Source organism: Rhyacophila brunnea, unplaced genomic scaffold (assembly GCF_057557595.1).
Source record: "Rhyacophila brunnea isolate RB1 unplaced genomic scaffold, BYU_Rbru_1.0 scaffold_23, whole genome shotgun sequence".
Taxonomy (NCBI): domain Eukaryota; kingdom Metazoa; phylum Arthropoda; class Insecta; order Trichoptera; family Rhyacophilidae; genus Rhyacophila; species Rhyacophila brunnea.
In genome coordinates, this window is record NW_028232893.1 from 22,080,372 (window position 1) to 22,102,706 (window position 22,335).

The 22,335-nt window shown below is 41.8% G+C and overlaps 1 protein-coding gene across 1 annotated transcript in view; it reads right to left on the reverse strand.

Moving 5' to 3' along the window:
• Positions 1–655: 655 nt before the first annotated feature.
• LOC147069725 (uncharacterized) overlaps positions 656–22,335 on the reverse strand; it is a 67,177-nt gene continuing 45,497 nt past the window's right edge. The window contains exon 7 of the mRNA XM_085950694.1: positions 656–1,195. The gene's annotated coding sequence lies outside the window, so the exon portion shown is untranslated. The remainder of the gene's footprint in view (positions 1,196–22,335) is intronic.

The following is a 22,335-nucleotide window of genomic DNA, read 5'->3' on the forward strand; positions in this document are numbered from 1 at the left end:
TCTGGCAAATCGAGTTGACTCCGGAGTCACGGGAAAAGACCGCTTTCGTTGTGCCGAAGCGTGGTCTCTTCGAATATAACCGTATGGCGTTTGGCCTCCGAAATGCGCCAAACGAGCTCCAGCGCTTGTCAGATCGCTTATTTGGACCGGAATTTGAATCGAGAGTGTTTTGTTATCTAGATGACGTAATTGTAGTATCGGAAAACTTTGAAGATCACTTAGTCCTATTAAATAAAGTGTTTGACAAATTTAAATCTTCAGGTTTAACGATTAATTTCAAGAAGTCAGAATTTTGCAAGTCGGAATTGAAATATCTCGGTTATGTAGTCAACGATAAAGGGTTGCAGTGCGATCCGTTAAAATTAGATTGCGTTAGAAATTTCCCCACTCCGAAAAATGTAAAAGACGTAAAATCATTCATTGGTCTCTGTTCTTACTGTTGTGTACACTAATAAGACATCACACCTATTTAATTTATAATGCTATTTGATTGTAGCATCATACAAACTTTAAGCTTTTAAAGTAAACAATATAATATAATATAAACATTTATGCACCCACTTGACTGTGTCAACTTAAGAAATGTTCAAAGGGATCTCACAGCATTAAGGTCACCATCTAAAAGCAGTAAATTAACTAAAATAACGTCTCCATTCAGATTCTGACACTCGCCAAGACAACATCACGCTCTCCACCGATCTCAGTTCTACCGTTGAATTTATTCTGAAAAGAAAAAATTTAATAATCCTGACCATCGCAAAAGAGATTGATACTACTGCTCCACTGCTATTTTCGCCAGCCAGAAAATACCTAGCCGACATCTTCCTGCCGCTGTATAGTCTTTTTCAAGATAGACAACGACAGCAGACCAAACTAGTGTTTTCATCCGGGCTATCATAGCAGAGCTGCAATACGTCAAACGATTTCAGATTTTGAATTCCTCTCCTCTATCATCCCCAAAGTGAAATATCAAATGTGTGCCAGTGCCTTATACCAAAAGTGACAGTGTCTCAGTGCGTGAATCCGGGTATCTCAAGTGGCAAAGGCGCTGCTCTGTTCAGTGTGGTGTTGTGCTCGATCGCAGTCATCATCTCAACATAGTGATTTCGGCGACTGTGATCTTGTTGACGCCAGTGCTGTTCGGTTCAGTGCAGTTATCACCGAGTGCTTCCGGGAGTGCGCCTGAGCGCCGCGCCTGAGGAAACAGGGACACATCTGGATATATTTACTCACTCACTGTCCACAGCCGCATCCTCTCTTCTTTTCTTTTATTTTCTTTTATTCTCTTTTTCACTATTACCACAAAATCATACATTATCTCCGTTTTTCTTTTTTTTTCCATAAATTAATACTTAAATTCATTGCCACTTACCTATACTAACATCATCGTTGCCATAAAAGACTTCTTTTGAATATAACTTATCTTTTCTCCTCTATTTTTAATTCATATCACTTTACTTACTTCAACTATAAACATGTCATCGCCCAGATTTGATGAGATCCGAGAGGAAGCTACCGCAGACATAAATCACCTGATGGAGACCCCAGCAACTCCAACCCCCAGGCAACTTCTGGAACAGGACCCGGCGACGACTCTCCAGAATATCGCATACATGATAACGACAAACAAACGGCAAGACCCTCAAACAATTATCCGTTCCATTTTCAGCCTACTGATCTCCTGCATGGACCCCACGACAAGAGCCCAATGTCGCACCCCATCGACCAGCCAACCAGCCGCCCCGAACTTCAACTTCAAGATCAAGAAATCAAAGAGAGGAACATCCCAGAAGAAACTAGAGACCCTGCCAAACTCACAAGAGACGATAGCGGCCACTCAAGATGACTCTGAATATGAAGACTTGAATGACGACACCACCTTCGCCTCAGCCGTTCGCAAACGACAGAGGCAACCGACCACCCCAAACGCCACTCAGAAGTCACCACAGCAACTTCAGAAAAAGAAGCCAGCCCCGAAAAATCACACTCCACCAAAACAAAATACCGCAGCGCCACCAGCAAAACCCGCCAAAAACGCCCAAAAAACCAAAATCCCTCCAGTAATACTACACACCAGACGCGATTATACAACGATCGCTAAGGACATGAAGCTGGCAGGCATTACACCAGGTATTGCAACGTTACAAAAGGACAATACTCGTATCGACTTCGATGACATCATCACATACCGGAAAACAGTGGCGTTCCTCGACCAAAGAGGGATATCATTCAATTCTTACAAGACAGAGGAAGAGAAAACCTACAAGGCCGTCATCAGAGGCATACCGACAGAAACGGACCTCAACGATGTAAAAGAAGAACTAATTGATCTTCAATTTCCGGTAATTGCCGTCCAGAGGATGCGCCGCAGATTCGACCAGGAGCCGTTACCACTTGTACTGGTCGACCTGGAAAAAAGCGACGCGGGAAAGAGCATATTCGAACTAGAGACTCTACTTTACCACCGAATCAAGGTGGAGTCTCTAAGGAGAAAAACAGCCACCGGACAATGCCACCGATGCCAGGGCTTCGCCCACTCGGGCAGCCACTGCCACGCACCACCAAAGTGCGTGAAATGTGCAGAAAGCCATTGGACTCACGAGTGCGATCACACTCGGGAGATGGGCCCGGCCACATGCGCAAACTGCGCTGGCCCTCATCCAGCAAACTACCGGGGTTGCCCGAAATTCCCGCGCCCAGGTCAGACCAACCCCAACCACAGACGAACCTGGCCGTCTCCCCCATGGCAGAGACAATCCCAGCCGATTCAGCCTACCCAGAACGAGACCCGCCAAGCCCAAACCCACACACGACCCCAACAAATGGACCATCGCAGCGGTAGGACGACGCACACTAATAACAGGTTAGTCGCTTTCCCTACCCAATTTCCGATTACAAACAACTCGCCCTCCACCAACTCCAGTTCAGACCTAAAAAGTCTGGCAACTGCAATTATCCAATTGCAAAAAACTATGGAGCAAGCTACCGCCATGGTAGCCCAAGCCACGAAACTTGTCCAGCAAAATGGCTACTAAGACCAATCCAGCCTCACTACAGACGGCCACCTGGAACGCTCGCGGTACCTTAATTATTGATAAGGGGGAAATCATCAATTTCCTATCCAAGCACGACATCGACATACTCCTAGTTAGCGAGACCCACCTTAAACCCACTTCCCGCATCCGTTTTCCAAACTACACCACGTACAGAACGGACAGACCAACCAACAGGGGCGGCGGAACCGCTATTTTTATTAAGTCTCATATAGACCATTGTGAGGCACCTCCAACCACACAAAGCCGGGCACTAGAATCATGCTCAATCATAGTTAATACTCGCTCCTCCGGCAGCGTTAAATTCACGTCAGTCTACGTTCCTCCTTTCAAAAAGGACGATTCTATTACCAGAACAGATCTAGATAGCCTACTGGACACTAACGTTACCTCAGTAGTCATTGCGGGCGATTTCAACGCTAAGCACTTAGCTTGGGGTGGCCGCTCTTCAGACTTCAGAGGTAAAATGATCTACGAATTCACTGACGATAATAACATAACCTTAGCCGCTCCATCTGAGCCCACGCACTACCCAGCTAATAACACACATCAACCTTCTATTTTAGATTTTGCTTTACTCGCGGAAACTGATTTCATTCACGAAATCAGCGTAGTTAACGAACTATCCTCAGACCACAAGCCGGTACTTTTACACTTAGGAGACCCATCAAATGTGGTCCTAGCAATTAACAGACGTATCAGAACCCAAACATCATGGGAAGACTTTAAATCATCGTTAGAGGAAAAGCTCACGCAACCAACCCTTCTCAACACTGAGGAGAGCATAGACTCCGCAGTCGCGACATTCACGGGCGAAATACTAGATGCCGTAAACGCAGCCACTGTAGTTAGACCATCAAATCATACACTCCGCCCAGACATATCACAGCGCCTTAAAGATAAAATCAGAGAGAAAAATAAAGCACGTTTGGAATGGCAGAAGCAAAAACTCCGCGCATCCAAAACGATTTACAACAGGTTGATACCAGAGATTAGGAAAGAATTAGCCGAACTTGATGACGCCAGCTGGTGCCAAAAAGTCAATAATTTAGTCAAGGGCAGCCCACCATACTGGTCCCTAACAAAACTTTTAAGACAGACCAGGCAGAAGATTACACATATTCAAGGACCGAATGGCCCAGTATACTCTTCTATAGACAAAGCTGAAGCATTTGCAGTCAGCATAGCAAAACAATTCTCTCCAAACACTATAGACAGGAATAATTCTGAAATAGTTAATCATGTCAGACAAATCACCAGGAAAGCCAGGGATATTTACAATAAGAGGTCAGATCCTCCCCCAAATCCTCTAACACCGGCCACGGTCACGGAAATCGGTTGCCTCATTAAGTGGCTTAATAACCGAAAAGCCCCTGGTAATGACGGTCTTACAAACAGAGCCGTCAAAAACCTCCCAGACAGAGGTATAGAAATACTTACGCAGATAGTTAACGCCAGCTTAGAGCTCCAATACTCCAGCAGCCTGGAAAGTAGCGGACATAGTCCTTATTCCAAAACCCGGCAAGGACCTGACGTGTCCAGAAAATCACAGACCTATTAGCCTATTACCGACTTTAAGTAAAATCTTTGAACGAGTCATAAAACGCAGACTTCAAATCATGATCGATGAAGCAGACCTCATCCCAGAAATCCAACACGGATTTAGGGCAGGACATTCGACCAACCATCAACTACTTAGGGTAATCGAATACATAACTAAAGCTTTTAATTATAAAATCTTTACAACAGGTCTCTTTCTAGACATAGCAAAAGCCTTTGATAAGGTCTGGATCAAAGGCCTTATAGTCAAGCTCTCAGAATCAGGACTCGACACAGCCATGATCAACATGATAAGCTCCTTTCTCCGGAATAGGAGCTTTAATGTTAAACTTAACGGAATTAGATCCTCAACAAAAATACCCACAGCCGGAGTCCCACAAGGATCCGTGTTAGGTCCCACCCTGTACAACTTGTACACAAAGGACATACCGATTCCCACCGACAGTTACGGTAGCTCGACCATCGTTGCCCAATACGCAGATGACACAGCTATCCTAAGCAAATCGCTCAATCTCAACAAAGCAATTATGCAAGTCCAGACAGCGGCAAACCAAATATCCAACTGGTGCGATAAATGGCGTATTCAGATTAATCCAGCTAAGAGCGCTGCCATTCACTTTGCCAGGCATACGAATAGGCACCGCCTTAAAATGATAAATCTCAAGATGCACAACCACATAATCCCTTGGGATAAGTCGGTTAAATATCTAGGTCTTACGATAGACAACAAACTCACGTTTAATAAACACATACAAGAGAAAAAACGCCAAGCCGTAATAGTTAACGCAAGACTTCGACCCATGATGGGCCCCAAGAGTAAACTGTCTACTCGAGCAAAACTTCTGCTCTACACAGCAATCACCAGACCAACAATCACTTACGCAAGCCCCATATGGGCTTACTCAAATCCCCGACACATTAAACTCTTTCAGACTATTCAAAACAAGACATTGCGACGAATCACGGGCGCTCCGTGGTATGTACGCAATACCACACTTCACAGAGACCTTAACATTGAAACCATCCACGAACATATCATGAAGTTGTCGAAGAGATTCTACAAATCCATGATAAACCATCCCAACGCGTCTATTAAAAATTTATTAATCGAAAATGGAAGCGACACAGACTACGTCTATAGGAGGCCGAAGGCAATCCTGCTGGACAAGCATCCACCATAGTTCCTTCACATCCTCACCACAGACTCCTTCTTACCCAAGCGACTAACCTGTTATTTTTCAGTGCAACAAGAAAAGACATTGATACCCGACCTCCCCCCGAGGATAATAAAAGATGAAGGGCACCCCGCCGCCTGACATAAGTGCAGGCGGAGGGAACCTTCCTCCCTAGTATTAAAAAATTTAAATACACACACATTTATCATGACTCAACACAGGGACTCAAGTATAAAAGATTAAATACTGCTCGGCGGGGTTGGACAATCGGACTATCAATGTCAATGCAGAGATCTTCACCGGAATCCACTAGACCAATGATTTGACCTGAAGCTGGGTCATATCATCATCCTACACCTTGTATTTTATGTTTGTATCCTTTCTTTTTTGTTAACTATCTTAACAAAGAAGAAATGTTTGTATGTGAGTACAAAATCGGTGCGTGCACTTGTATGCAATTACAAGGACAAGCACCTTGCCAAAGCCTCTCAACGCCATCATACATAGATGAAGGAGATAGGGGGCATAGCCCCGGGACTCCAATTAAAAGTAAAAAGGCAATATACTAAACAAACAAAAAAATAACGTCTTGAACCGAATGCACACCTGCAGAATTAATAAATAAGATAATTATGTATCTTTTTATACAAATAGCACTTTACCCTCTTTTAAAATACTGACACGGGTTAAGAAATACATTTAAGTGATAATTATTAATATTATTTACGAGCTCATGCAATTTGTTCTCACCTCTTTGGGGTAAACATCTGCATTTACCCCTACTTTAACTATGTTGATTTAAAACAAGTACATCATTATGAAATTGCTCCCACGCTTTTGCAAGTATAGAAATAAGCCAGAAAAAGCACTTAACTGGTAATTACTGATATTATTTACGAGCTTATGTTTAACACTCAGGGTAAAGCAATCTATTATCTACATTAATTGCATAATTGGGTTAGATATTCAGATCTTACACACTCTTTAACCTTTTTGACCCGAACTAGAAAACTCACTAACCATTATTAGTGTTATTTATTGTTGATGTAAGTAGATGTGATAATGAACACCTGCATAGTCAAATAAGGTTATAAATGTTATTTCTTGTTAATGTAAAGCATATATCATAACGAACACGTGCAGATGAAACAGACCTTGTTCAAGTCAAAAACCCATTAAAGAGAATAGTATAAAATCTCAGGGAATGTTACCCCTGTTGTCTTTCGTTTCCAACCATTGTACAGTACGTAACCTCTGTCTGTCAAACACTTTGTACTAAAATTATTACTGAAATAAATAGTAATGTTTTACTTTACGTAAAACACTATTTGCTCCGCCGTGTTCACAATCAATTACAAACGCCCACCGCTCAAGCATCCTAGAAGGTAAATCTCCTGACAAATTACCTTCAAAGACGTACAGTCTATAAATGTACAAGAAAACTGTGAAGAATTACATCAAGGAGTTTCACAGAGTGTCCCAATTCTGGTAAGAAACTTAAGGAAGGTTAATATCATCAAACCATACAGGACCTGCCAATCCAGATCTCCTACTTCCTTAAGCTACTCATCACTAGGACATAACATTACTATAGAAGGTTCATTAACAATTTTTCATCACTAGCCGCTCCTTTAACTCAATTAACATGTAAACCGAAAGGTGTCTTTAATTTTATCTGGTCGTCCGAAGCTCAATCTGCTTTCGACGCCCTAAAGAATGCCCTTATTACGGCTCCCGTTTTAGCTTGCCCAGATTTTACTAAAGAATTTTCCGTTCATTGTGACGCTTCAGCTTTCGGGATTGGGGCCGTCTTAATGCAAAACTTTCCCGACGGCGGGCACCCGGTGGCATATTTCTACCGAGCTAATTCTAAATGTCAAAAAAAATTATAGCACTACAGAGCGTGAGTTACTTAGCTTAGTTGAATCGATTCACTATTTCAGGCAATACCTAGAGGGTAGTCACTTCACCGTTGTAACTGACCACTCCAGCCTGAAGTGGCTTACCACCTTAGATAACCCCAGTTGTCGATTGGCGCACTGGGCCGCGAGGTTATCCCAGCACGACTTCGAGATAAAGCATCGCCCCGGTAAATTACACACGGTTCCGGATGTTTTGTCTCGTATCAAAGTGGCGGCTATTAATACCAACCCAGCAACGCCCGACGATTGGTACGAGACAATTTTCAAAGGCTGTAAAAATACTCCCACTAAGTATCCGCGTTTCAAAATTAATAACGATAAGCTATTTAGATTCAAGACACGGGAGCTTCCTTTCACGGACACCCATTGGAAGGAATGTGTTAGACCGGAAGATAGATTGGAGCTTATAAAATAATTTCATGATTCAATTAACTCGGTACACTTAGGTATATTCAAAACATTTAAGCGTATTTTACTTTACTATTATTGGCCAAATTTGTTTAGGGATGTCACAAGATATGTCAGTGCTTGCAAAACGTGCAAAGCATATAAACATTCTACCGCAAGTCCTCCGGGATTGATGTCGACTCCAAAGATGGTTGATCGACCTATGCAGGCGCTATCTTTGGATCTTATTGGACCCTTTCCCAAGTCGAGGGACGGTTGCATATTCGTTTTATCAGTAGTAGACGTATTCAGCAAGTTCATTTGGTTGCACCCATTAAAGCGCGCTACCTCACTCCCCATTACAAAATTTTTAGAAAAACAAATCTTCCTAAAATATAGTGTACCTTTTTCAATTATAGCAGATAATGGTAAACAATTTGTTTCTAGAGAATTTAAAATTTTTATTTTTTCGTATGGGATTCCCAAAATTTTTTATACCGCGTTCTATGCTCCGCAAGCTAATACTGTGGAGAGATACAATCAATCTGTTAATATTTCTTTAGCTATTTTAGTCGGCAGAGATCATCGCCTCTGGGCTAGTTGCCTACCCCATGTACAAGCGGCTCTAAATTCAACTGTTAATCTTTCCACTAAATTTACCCCCTTTTATCTCATGCATGGCAGGAAAATGATACTTGACGGCCGATATCATTTTCCTAGAGACAGCCCACCCAATGTAAATTTAGCTCTTCCACTTAGCGCTGACCATTCTCAATTTCCGGATATGATTTCAAACTTACCGGAAATTTTTGATATAGTTCAGGAACAATTACTGGAAAACTTTAAAACTAATGCCGGGTCCACAATGGCAACATGTCGCGCGACAACCTCGTTAAATTTTACGATAAGTATGATAATTATCGTAAAATTTAACGAGGTTGTCGCGCGACATGTTGCCAGTGTGGACCCGGCATAATGCGCAGCGTTATAATCTCAGACGTAAACAAGTTCAATTCTCACCAGGAGATACGGTTTGGAGGAGAAATTTCGTTCAGTCAAACGCAGCGAGTAACTACTCAAATAAGCTCGCACCGCGATTCTTAGAGAACCGCGTTGTCGAGAAAATCTCGCCTACAGTGTAATTGTTAGCTGATATGCAGGGGAAAACCCTCGGTAGATTTCATGTTAAAGACATTTTGAAACAATAGCTTCTTTATGAGTGATCTCATTCTGTAGGCTAAGCCTTATGCACTTTTGCTAACCACTATGGTGTTTTTCTGCTAATTTCTAGGATATTATAACTATAAAACTGTCAATCATTACATTCATTTGATTGTTCTTGAATTTAACTACATACCCATTAAAGTAACTTGCTTGGATGCATTTAATCATTTGTAACACCTTTTCTTGTTTTGTAATTTAACCTAGTGGTTTTTTTTTTTGTATTAACTTCTAATATTCAACGCAGGAGTCGCCGTAAATTTAGAATCCTATTAACTAAATTTCATATTTTTACCCTGCTATAAAAAAATAGTATTTGAGTTTCACTTTATGTTAATTCATTTGAGATTTATTGGCATGGTGTTATAATAGTAGAAGCGTGCTAATTTCTTTTCTTTTTCATTTTTGGTTTGAGGGTTGTTATGTTCAAAATGACCATAACCAACATTCATACTCTGGCAACCCCGTCGAATATTTATGGTCAAGTCATGGAGCGTTCGCGATTCCACAGATGTCGCTGAGAGAATTTCCGGCCGCAGCGGACGTCGCGAGGTGTGAAAGTAGCAACAGGGCTTTTTGATTCGGTCTGTCATACAGGATAGTCGTGCTCTGCTTTGGTTTTACCAACATTTATAATGGACGTCACTTAAAGCAGCACGATTGCAGCCGCAGTGCTTCAAGCCTTTGTGTCGTTCCAAGTTTGGTATTGTAAAACTATTATTATTTGATTCACTTATCTTCCAATGTTTCTTTTAAAACTTAGCTGCTTGCCGTTATTATAGTATTTCCTTAATAACCTTTTAATGTAATATTCTTGTTTTCGCTATAATATAGTTCGGTCAACTACATAAATTGCTCTTTCATTTATTATTTCCCCTTTTTTCCACACTGTAATATAATTATAATCTTTCACGGTATCAAGACCGTGTGGCGTCCAGGACTTTAATAACTACATCTTTTAACCAGAGATTGCACGTGCCTTCAGCCGTGCAATTCCTTTTTGTAATTCAAATTTAATTTTTACCGTTGTCAGTTGCGAGGTTACGGAAGTAATTTTGTTCAGCTTGAAAAGGATGCACGCAACTCATGGCCTTGCTTATGTCTCATGCTCAGCTCTTTAATTTTAATACTTTATTCAATCCCACCTGGCAAGACATTTTTTCTCTTTTATTTTGTAGTTGTGACGATAAGGATCACAACTACAAAATATTAATATATCAGGGTATCTCTTGGCTCTGCTAGCCAATCAACTTTTATACATAATACCTATTCAATACATGAAATATAATTACAATTGTGAGATCTATTATATATATGTTAAACTGATGAATTTTACAAGAAATGAAAATATAATTAATATTAAATTCTACAGGTTTTTTTAAAAAGGTTTGTCGATAGCTATTTCGGTTGTAACACCATTATCAAGACTATTCAGATAGGCCGTTTGCCTTTGCTTAAATACTATACGTGTATAGATAGAGACAGAATACATTTTCTTATTCGTTCCAGCAATATTATGAATTTTTACATTATTATTAATTGTAATATTTTTAATACTTTGAAAACCCTAAGTGGGTTTTTTAAAATGGATATCGAAATTTTCAAAATTTATCAAAATTACAGTGTTCGATGGTTATTTATTGACATTATTAATCAATTAAAATATTATTAGTATAATTATTGTCTTAATCGTGTGTTTAGATTATATTTAATAGTGGCGACGAATACATTACCAAATTTTCATTAATTATGTGATTACTTTTGGATAATTCGCGATTAATTTCCAACTGTTCAAGTAAATTTAATTTTAGACCTTTATTACATATATGCAAACATTGTGGCGTTTCATTGTTACTGATGCTATGCGAGTTTGATATCAAATGTTTAGCAAACTGAGAATCTGTTTTACCATTCCTAAAAGACCGGAGGTGCTCTTCAAAACGAGTTTTTATTGACCTACCAGATTGACCAATGTAGCATAGACTGCATGTGCCACATGTTATTTTATAAACTCCGCTTTTCTCCGGTTTGTTGATTTTATCTTTACTATTTTTTAAGTTTAATCCTAGATTATTATTAGCTTTGAATGCTACGTTAACGCTATGTTTAATTTCTTGATAAATTTTGTCTGAAATAATGCCGTGATAACCAATGGACTTGTAATAACGATTTGAATCTTTAACGTTAGGGTATATTGTTGATCTAGCTAATTGAAGTTGTTTTTTATATAATATTTTATCTACCATTGATGTTTCATATCCATTACTTAAGGCTATTTGTTTAATGGTATGTAGTTCATCCTCAAAATCTAATTTGTTCATGGGCACGCTAACTAGCCTGTGGATCATGGTATGGTATGCCGCCAACTTATGAATCCATGGATGTTGCGATCCTTTATGTATAGTAGTTTCAGTATAGGTGGGTTTCCTATATATTTTGAAGTTATGTTTATTATTAACCCTCTGAATAGTGAGGTCTAGAAAATTAATTCTGTTTTCTATCTCTACTTCGACCGTGAATTTAATATTACAGTGCAATGCGTTAGCCCTTTTGACGAACGAGTTAAGTTGACGGTCAGTTCCTTTCCAGCAAATCAAAATATCATCTACGTATCTATGGTAATATAATATGTCAGCTACTGAGTCTATTTTAAGTGATTCCGATTCGAATTTGTCCATAAAAAGTTCTGCGAGCAAAGGACTTAAAGGAGACCCCATAGGGACTCCGTCAAGTTTTATAATCAACTTAAAATAGACTCAGTAGCTGACATATTATATTACCATAGATACGTAGATGATATTTTGATTTGCTGGAAAGGAACTGACCGTCAACTTAACTCGTTCGTCAAAAGGGCTAACGCATTGCACTGTAATATTAAATTCACGGTCGAAGTAGAGATAGAAAACAGAATTAATTTTCTAGACCTCACTATTCAGAGGGTTAATAATAAACATAACTTCAAAATATATAGGAAACCCACCTATACTGAAACTACTATACATAAAGGATCGCAACATCCATGGATTCATAAGTTGGCGGCATACCATACCATGATCCACAGGCTAGTTAGCGTGCCCATGAACAAATTAGATTTTGAGGATGAACTACATACCATTAAACAAATAGCCTTAAGTAATGGATATGAAACATCAATGGTAGATAAAATATTATATAAAAAACAACTTCAATTAGCTAGATCAACAATATACCCTAACGTTAAAGATTCAAATCGTTATTACAAGTCCATTGGTTATCACGGCATTATTTCAGACAAAATTTATCAAGAAATTAAACATAGCGTTAACGTAGCATTCAAAGCTAATAATAATCTAGGATTAAACTTAAAAAATAGTAAAGATAAAATCAACAAACCGGAGAAAAGCGGAGTTTATAAAATAACATGTGGCACATGCAGTCTATGCTACATTGGTCAATCTGGTAGGTCAATAAAAACTCGTTTTGAAGAGCACCTCCGGTCTTTTAGGAATGGTAAAACAGATTCTCAGTTTGCTAAACATTTGATATCAAACTCGCATAGCATCAGTAACAATGAAACGCCACAATGTTTGCATATATGTAATAAAGGTCTAAAATTAAATTTACTTGAACAGTTGGAAATTAATCGCGAATTATCCAAAAGTAATCACATAATTAATGAAAATTTGGTAATGTATTCGTCGCCACTATTAAATATAATCTAAACACACGATTAAGACAATAATTATACTAATAATATTTTAATTGATTAATAATGTCAATAAATAACCATCGAACACTGTAATTTTGATAAATTTTGAAAATTTCGATATCCATTTTAAAAAACCCACTTAGGGTTTTCAAAGTATTAAAAATATTACAATTAATAATAATGTAAAAATTCATAATATTGCTGGAACGAATAAGAAAATGTATTCTGTCTCTATCTATACACGTATAGTATTTAAGCAAAGGCAAACGGCCTATCTGAATAGTCTTGATAATGGTGTTACAACCGAAATAGCTATCGACAAACCTTTTTAAAAAAACCTGTAGAATTTAATATTAATTATATTTTCATTTCTTGTAAAATGGAATTCTACCAAGTAAATGCTAACTCAATTAATAAATCTGATGAATTTTGTTTACGCTTTTGCCGAGTACAGACGTGTTTCGTTTCGCTCCCCAATTTACTGCCGCCAACTTATCGCTTTTCGCTTATTTTGCTCCTGACCCTGCTTTTCTACCGTTTTCGATCGCGTTTTCTCACAATTATCTCTGCCTGCCCCTGGACTACGATTTGTTAAAGTTTCACGTGTTTTCCCCGGGAAATTCCCTGGGAATTTGTGACTTTACTTGTGTACAATCAAATATTCTTCATCTGCTTCTAAGTGCGAATTGAACACCTTGAAACGCTCCAAACTCACACAGTGAATAAACAACCATCTGCTCCACGTAATTCAATTTTCACCGATTTGCAACGTAACTCATCTCCAAAAATATAAACTTTGAACTTTGAACCCGATAATTTAGTGCATTAAAATCACACCAAACAGCATCATCAAGCTAATCGCAAGTGACCTCCAATCCAGGGCAAGACACGCAAGTGATCACCAAGATAATCACCTACAAATGAGTTACAAGCCATTCATACAGACGTAAACAAAACTATCAAGCCCCCTCCACCATCCCAAAGTCCACGCCCACTTTTTCACTTTTTTACGTCAGTAGCATTTTGGCGGCCGTCCAAAGCGGGCGGCTATTTTGCTCTGCCCACACCATTATTTTTTTCCAAATTCACTTTGAACTTGTAAAATTTCTAACATTTCTTATTTACCTACATCAAGCCCATTTTGGACTTGTAAAATGTTCAACATCTCACACATTTAGTTACCTATACCTACATCAAGCCTTTTTTCGACTTAGCTTTTTTTTTTTTTACATTTCTTATATTTACCTACTTCCAGTCCAATCTTGAATTTCCAACTTTTGTCACTATAAAATACCTACGGCACCCTGAGGTCTGCCATACCCTCAATTGAGCCCCTGACCATTTTTGTCAGAGACCATTTTTGGACCGCGGGCCCAACATTGATCTTCCCTGCCAGGAAGTCAAAGGCCCCATCCGGACCCCGGTCCTCGAGTTTGACACCCCTGCCTGGGTGCCTACAACTCACCAACTCCCACTTCAACTTCAATAAAGTATTAAGCACTGACACTGCTAACTCGTCAATTTACCGACCGTGTCACCACTTACTAGACTTATCACTGCCCACTACCAACACTAGCCGGAGCCTTGCGCCATGCAACGCACCCCACCGCTTCCTCGAGAAGGCCCTGACCCTCCCATCACTCGATCCCTAATGGTATCCACATCTGGCCATGCTCCGATCTCGACATCTCGCCCGGCAAAGAACAAGACACGTTCCCCTAAATCACCCGGACGAAAATCGCTGCCAACATCTTCCCCGGACACAACAAATGAACCAGAGCCAAAGAAGAACAAACCTAGAAGCTACCAACCCGACCCGCGAGACCTAGACGAAGCTTCTTCCTCCTCCTCCTCAATCTCAGGCGAGGATTACGAGGAGGCCGGCAACTATGGAGACATACACACCGACCAATACGACCCCATTTACCAGGAAGTATCCTCTAACATGAACGAGCTGATTGTGGCTTTCAGAGGAAAACAGGCTGGAGCTAAGGAGCGAATCAGCAACGCACTCCTTAACCTCTCGGAAGTACAAGGCCGACTCAACCTCGCTATGTCCAAACTCGAGAAGAAAGCTATTGCTCTGGAAGCCAAAACAGACATTTGGAGGGGCTTCTAAAGGACAGAACGATCGGGCTGAAGATACAAAAGAAGGCCATCTCTGACCTTCATACCCAAACAAAGACGCTTAAAACTATCCAACATAATGCACCGAACTACACTGCCACATCTACTCCAGCGACCACATCATGGGCCACAGCCCTCGGCCGAAAAAGTCGCCCCCTCATCGCCTCCTCTGTCCCTCAAGTTCCCGCTCCTGGCAACACCAACAGCCAATTTCCTTAACTTTTATCTCTCGCCCCCAGACCGGGCGTTCTTTTCTTCCCGACCGGCTCTGGGGAGAAGAAATCGGAAACCACTAAGGAGATCCTCAAGAAGGCTTTCGACCCCAGGTCTCTTGGGGTCCAAATTACCGGGATACGAAATGTAAGGAACGGGGGCGTTATTGTTCACCCCCGTTCTGAGGTCGAGGCCAAGGCTCTCGTAAAAGCCATGGAGACCTCGGAGGTTGCCCTACGAGCCGAGCTCGCCGGGAAGAAGCAACCTCGAGTCATAATATTTAACCTCCCATCTACTCTCACTGATATTCAACTCCGGGAAGCTATCTACACCTCCACCAAGGAGCAGACCGGCCTGCCAGAATCCGCATATAAGGACATCAGGCTGAGCCACAAAGCTGGGCCCGTGGAGTATTATTATATAATTTCATTCAATCTAGCCAATCAGTGATAGTCGCACCTCTGTCGCCCACTAACTTTCCAAGCAGAGGCTTGCCTAGTATTCTCGATTTCGCCATCATCCGTAATACCAACTATATTCCCATCATTCGTACGGTAGATGAACTCAACTCAGATCATAAACCGGTCCTAATGTTTCTCGGGGACGCATTGGACCCTCTAGTTACGTCACCAGATTCCCAAAGATATAAAGTATCCTGGGAAGACTTTGCTATTCATCTGGAGGAACACCACACGATTCCATTAGATCTCTCTTCAACACCTAAGATAGATTCCGCAATAAGGGACCTGACTGATACCCACAGATTGGATATGCCAAAATCCACCAGACTCAAAATCACGGCGAGAAACCGCGCCAAGAAAATCTCCCAAATCTTGGGGGACCAGCCCTCCTTCCGCAAGTTTAAGAAACTAAGGAAGGAGGTTCGTAAACTAAACGCCATACACGCTAGTGAGACCTGGAACTCCAAACTCACAGAGTTACTTAAGGGCAGTGACCCCTTCTGGAAACTCTCTTAAGACCTGAGGATAAAGAAATGTCCTATCACTCCTCTGAAAGCCCATAATAAAATGGTCTTCACGACTGAGGAGAAACTCGAGGTATTTGCGGACAGCCTCTAAAATCAATTTAGACCCAACGAGATAGACACTTCTAAAAGGTCCACCAGACGACACCTAAAATCAATTGAAGATAGGGCCAGCGCAATAATACATGATAGAATAGTTCCTCCACCATCTCCGATTACACCAACCTCCACTAAGGAAGTTGAATACCTAATCTCACGACTTAAAAATCGTTCAGCGCCAGGCAATGACGGAGTGAGCAACCTCTCCCTCAAGAATTTACCAGAGAAAAGCATCCTTGCCTTAACAGGGATCTTCAATGCCTGTCTAGAGCTGCAATACTTTCCAGATGACTGGAAACTTGCGGAAATCATCCTTCTGCCAAAACCGGGCAAGGATCACACACTCCCCGAGAGTCACCGTCCGATCAGTCTCCTCCCTACGATGAGCAAACTCTTAGAAAGACTTATAAATGCCAGACTTCAAATCATTATCCATGAGAAGAAACTCATACCAGACGTACAGCACGGGTTCAGAGCCGGTCACGCCACGAACCACCAACTGCTGCGTGTAACAGAATACATAACAGACGGTTTCAATCACCATACATATACAGTTGGCTTGTTCTTAGACATTGCTAAAGCTTTCGATAAAGTTTGGATCGAAGGACTCATAGTTAAACTCTCTGAGACCGAAATCGAACAGCCAATCATTAAAATCTTACACTCGTTCATCACCGACAGACACTTCGCAGTCAAACTGTTCGGAGAAAGAACCTCAATCAGACCCGCAAGCGCCGGAGTCCCTCAAGGCTCCGTACTAGCTCAGTCTCTGTATAACCTATATACAAGAGACATTCCAATCCCCTTAGATACCCCTTAAGATTCGTGCATAATAGCACAATATGCAGACGATACAGCGATCCTCTCTCGATCGATGAATCAAGACAGAGCTACATAATTAGTCCAAAGGTCGGCCGACCAGGTTTCCGCCTGGTGCGACAAATGGCGCATAAAAATAAACGCAGACAAGAGTAACGCCATTTGCTTCAAGCGCAACTTTAAAAAGCGACCTAGCAAACGCAAGCGCAAATTTCCACACCTGGTAATGCATAAGACTAAAATCCCTTGGACCAATACGGTCAAATATCTTGGTCTAACGTTAGACACCGCACTCACCTTTTCTAAACACATTAGCGATAAGAGACGCCAAGCCGACATAGTCTTAGCTAAGCTCAAACCCATGATAGGACATATGAGCAAACTTGCCCATCGCAGCAAGCTGCTATTGTACACAGCTATCGTTCGCCCCATCATGACCTACGCGTGCCCCGTCTGGGCATTTGCCGGCCTAAAGTATATCAACAGACTACAAATCGTACAGAACAAAACTCTCAGAGCATCACAATCACAAATGCTCCCTGGTTCGTCAGGAACACCACACTCCACAGCGATCTTAACTTGGAAACCCTCCAAACCCACATCCTCAAGCTCACGAAGCAATTCTACAGCTCCATCAACAACCATCCCAACACAACAATTAAAGACTTACTACAATATGATATACACGCGCACTATCAATTTGACCGGCCAAGGAGGGTACTCTTTCAGATACCCCCCTCCCCTAACTAACACACTGTTTTACTTTACTTTTCTCTCTTGTATCTTTTCTTATCATTACAGATCCCTTGCTACCCTTGCTACGCTGCCAAGCGATCACCCAAGATGACCAGATGACCATATAACTTTCTCTCCCTACAGATTAAAACCACAGCGGAGGGGTTTTTGGCCGGAGGTGGGCTTGGTCACCACCGGAGTTTTTCCCCCCTCTGCGGCTCAAATTTTGATGAGGTTTTCAACGGGCTAAGACCCGAACGTAACGGATAATCGTAAGATGCGATTATGGATGCCGATCTTGCTTTTTGGCCTTCTCTCAGTCTTCCTGGGAGCACTCGACTGGATTGGAAGAAGCTGACCCCAAAGCGGGTTCGGACTGGACCAACGCCTGACCCCACGGACTGAACGCTGGACTCCGCAGAACCGGACTGAAGCGAGATGTGGGGTGGAAAGTCGATGGAGGCCTGTGACGGCGGTGGTCCTTATTGTTATGTTTGCTCACAAGAAACATTTTTTTATACTTACTAGAGTTCCCTTCTCCCAGACCTAAAACCTAGCCTCGGTCGGTCGCGAAACCGCCGAGGCCGGGTCCTTTTCACCCTCAATCATGCTTCACTCCCGATAGGCACTTCATATAAAGGGGATAGGCGCTAAAAACCGTCTAGGTGGCCCAAATATATAAGCACATACCCTAAGTAAGTAAGTGAACAATCACTTCTGCTGACTGACACTCGCCGAGTAAACATCTCCTTTACCGCGCTCCTGTCTGCATACCGATCCGAAGTCTTCACCGCCTTGCCGCTATTATCGTCGTATCAGAGGACTCTTGGCAGAACTCCACCATCGCATAAAAGTCTTTTTAAAGATATTCGTCGACGGCCGACTACTCCAAGATTTCACTGCAAGCCTTCATAGCGGAGACGCCCGCCAACACCAAAACCTTCCAATATGAGCAAAATTCCATCGCTCGTGGGGTTATTGGTACCGGAGTGCCACCGACAAGTGGACGACAACATAAAAACCGACCTGCTGAATCTCCGTGGACTCAAGAGGAAGCTGAGGGCTGCGGACTTCGCATATATCTACGGCTTCCTTGCGTTAGCCTACGGGATTCAGCCACACGATACTCTCCCAGACCTACAGAAACAACGTGACTCGCAGGACAAGAAGAGAAAAACAAAAAACATATCTAACTACCAGAGAGTGCTAGACGAAATCAATGCCATGGACCTAGGGCTCAAGCCTACCTCTGAGGAGGAAGACGAAGAGTACGAGGACCTGGACTACGACGACTCAAGACTTCTTTCTGGACTCCGACGATGCCGATGATTACAGCGGCAAACCAGTACATTCTATGGAAGCTGCAAAACCCGCCCAGGCCCCCGTCTCGGCCAAGGCCAAGGCTCCCGCCCCGGCCACGGCCAAGACTTCCGCCCCGGCCACAGCCAAGGTTCCGGCCTCGAGCGGCAAGCCAGCCTCCACCGCCCAGCACGAACAGATGGACACCACGCAAGCTACCGGCCGTGTGACGGACAACCAAATCCAATATAATCTCCACTCGTCTTCTCTCCCTGCCTACACACCATCACGCGACTGCATGCCCAATATGATGCGCACTCCTCCCCAGGAGGGTCCTGATCCTCCCGAGACTGACAACTCCCCAACCCTCGCGGCATCCACTTCGGGATCCACAGCATACGCCCCATCTTCGGCCAGAACTAGCAAAACTAAACAACGTTCGCCCAAATCACCAACAACAAAAAAATCATCAAAAAATACTTCTCCGACAACAATCACAGAACCAGAGGCGAAAAAACCCAAATCCAGAAACCATCAGCCGCCCCCCCCCCCACAAGAAGACAAAGACTCCTCCTCCTCTGGCGAGGATTACGAGGTGGACTTCTCCAGGATAGACCCCGACCAGCACGAGGACATATACACTGAGGTTTCAACATGCCTGAACGAGGTTATTACAGCCTTCCGCGGCAAACAGGCCGGCGCCAAAGAGCGCATAACAAATGCCCTCCTGAGCATGTCGGAAGCCCACAGCCGACAAAATCTAGCCATGGCCAAGCTAGAGCGGAGATCAATCGTCCAAGAGGCTAGGATCCTGCACCTTGAAGTATTATTGAAAGACAGGACCTCCGGCCTCAACTTACAAAAAAAGGCTATCAAGGACCTGCATGCTCAGTCTAAAATATTAAAAACTATCCAGCCACAAGCGGTCACAAACGCCCTACCTACCGCAATGGCCAAACTGGAGAGGAAGTTCATCGTTCAAGAGGCGAGGACACAATACCTGGAAGAACTATTCAAAGACAGAACCACCGGCCTTAAACTACAGAAAAGGGCAATAAAGGACCTACACGCACAATCCAAAATTCTAAAGTCCATCCAGCCACAGGCGCCCACAAACGCTCAACCGACCGCCACGACACCTGCACCAATGTCATGGGCCACAGCATTGGGCAGGAAAAGCCGCCCTCCTACGGTCACGACAGCAACGCATGCACCACCTTCTACCTCTACTTCCGCCAACCAACAATTCCCGTCCCTACTTCCCCTCGCCCCCAGACCGGGAGTTCTTTTCCTCCCGACCGGCTCTGGGGAGAAGAAATCAGATACCACGAAGGAGATCCTTAAGAAGGCCTTCGACCCCAGGTCCCTTGGGGTTCAAATTACGGGTATCCGGAATATAAGGAACGGAGGCGTTATTGTCCACCCCCGTTCTGAAGTCGAGGCCAAGGCCCTTATGAAAGCCCTGGAGACCTCGGAGGCTGCCCTACGAGCCGAGCTCGCCGGGAAAAAGCAGCCTCGCGTAATTATCTTCAACTTGCCATCGACTCTTACAGAAACTCAACTCCGGGAAGCTATCTTCACCTCCACCAAGGAACAGACCGGCCTGCCAGAAACAGCATACAAAGAAATAAGATTAAGCCACAAAGCCGGGCCTAGAACAGGCAGATGCCACTTTGTGGTCTTCACCCCGGCGGCCATCTGGTCTGCCTTACTGGCAGAAGACAGGCTGTACATGGGGTGGGAATGGGATAAATTAATCAATTAAAAATAAAACGTATTATTTACGTGACATTATTTTTTACATTTTTCTAGTTCGGTGGTCGTAACAAATTTTATTATATTATATTTATATAGTCGCTTGTTTGACTGATGCAGTACATGCAATGGCCGTGGATCTAGTCTCTATACGTGTGTACGGAACAAGCAGGTTGGCGATCGAAATTAAAAAATCGATTCGCAACATTTCAATTATTGTCCTTGTGTAATTTATTTAACTGTGTCATGTGAGCTACACGATTCCTTCGCAAAATATTACTAAGAGTGTTATACATGGTTTACACCTAATTTTGAAAAACAAATTTGCACATTGATCATATCTATATTTGTTCTATAATCTACATGATACCCACATTATTGGCGAAATGTCAATATTTGCGGCATCGGAATTTGTGCTAATCATTCATTGTTTCAGCTAAAAGTTTTCCCTTAATGTGTTATATGATGCTAAAAGTGATTTAATAAAGTTCAAAAGAGAAGGAAGGATGCCAAATTTGGAGGAGATCGACATGAGCATTTATATAATGGATGACAAAAAAATTACTAACCTACAATTTGACGGAACATTGGATTGAACTTAACATAATATGTGGATTTAACACCAAATCAATGGGACAATTGGATGAACTTGATTATGGAATGGATTTTACAAAAGGTCTTTTCGTTCCATTTCTATATTTGTGAACCTTAATAATTTCTCTATCTAGAATAAAATCAATATAGGGTCATTCGCTATTACAATTTATTATTTGCCACGGTAGAGTACATTTATTTCGGTTATGTTTTTACATTGTTTTTTATACTAGATTGACAGTTCAACAATAATTTCTTCAAATCAGTTCCTTCTAATATGTAGTCTATTACAATTATTAATTTCTTTCGCGTTCAGTGGTCATAAAATTAAAGTAATCTTTCTACATTTTCATTCATTATAGATTCAGTTATTTTCAATCTTATTACTCAATTAATAGCAATTCCAAATTGATTTGTTCACTAGATCAAGCGTCAAGCGCGTTTCGTTTTCGGTCGATAGATGCCACTTACTTACATCGAGTTTATTTGGAATATTTAATTTCAAAATTTTGATTTATTTTCTTTTCGTAAAAATGATTATTTATTATACATAAATTATTATTTTTAAATGTGAATAATTTTGACAAAATCACGTTTCGTATTTCCTATATAAAACTTCCGTCTACATTTTCCTTATTTGAATCAATTTAATTTTTTTCTCCTGTCAAATCCTTTCTAATTTAAAGACATATATTTTTTTAAG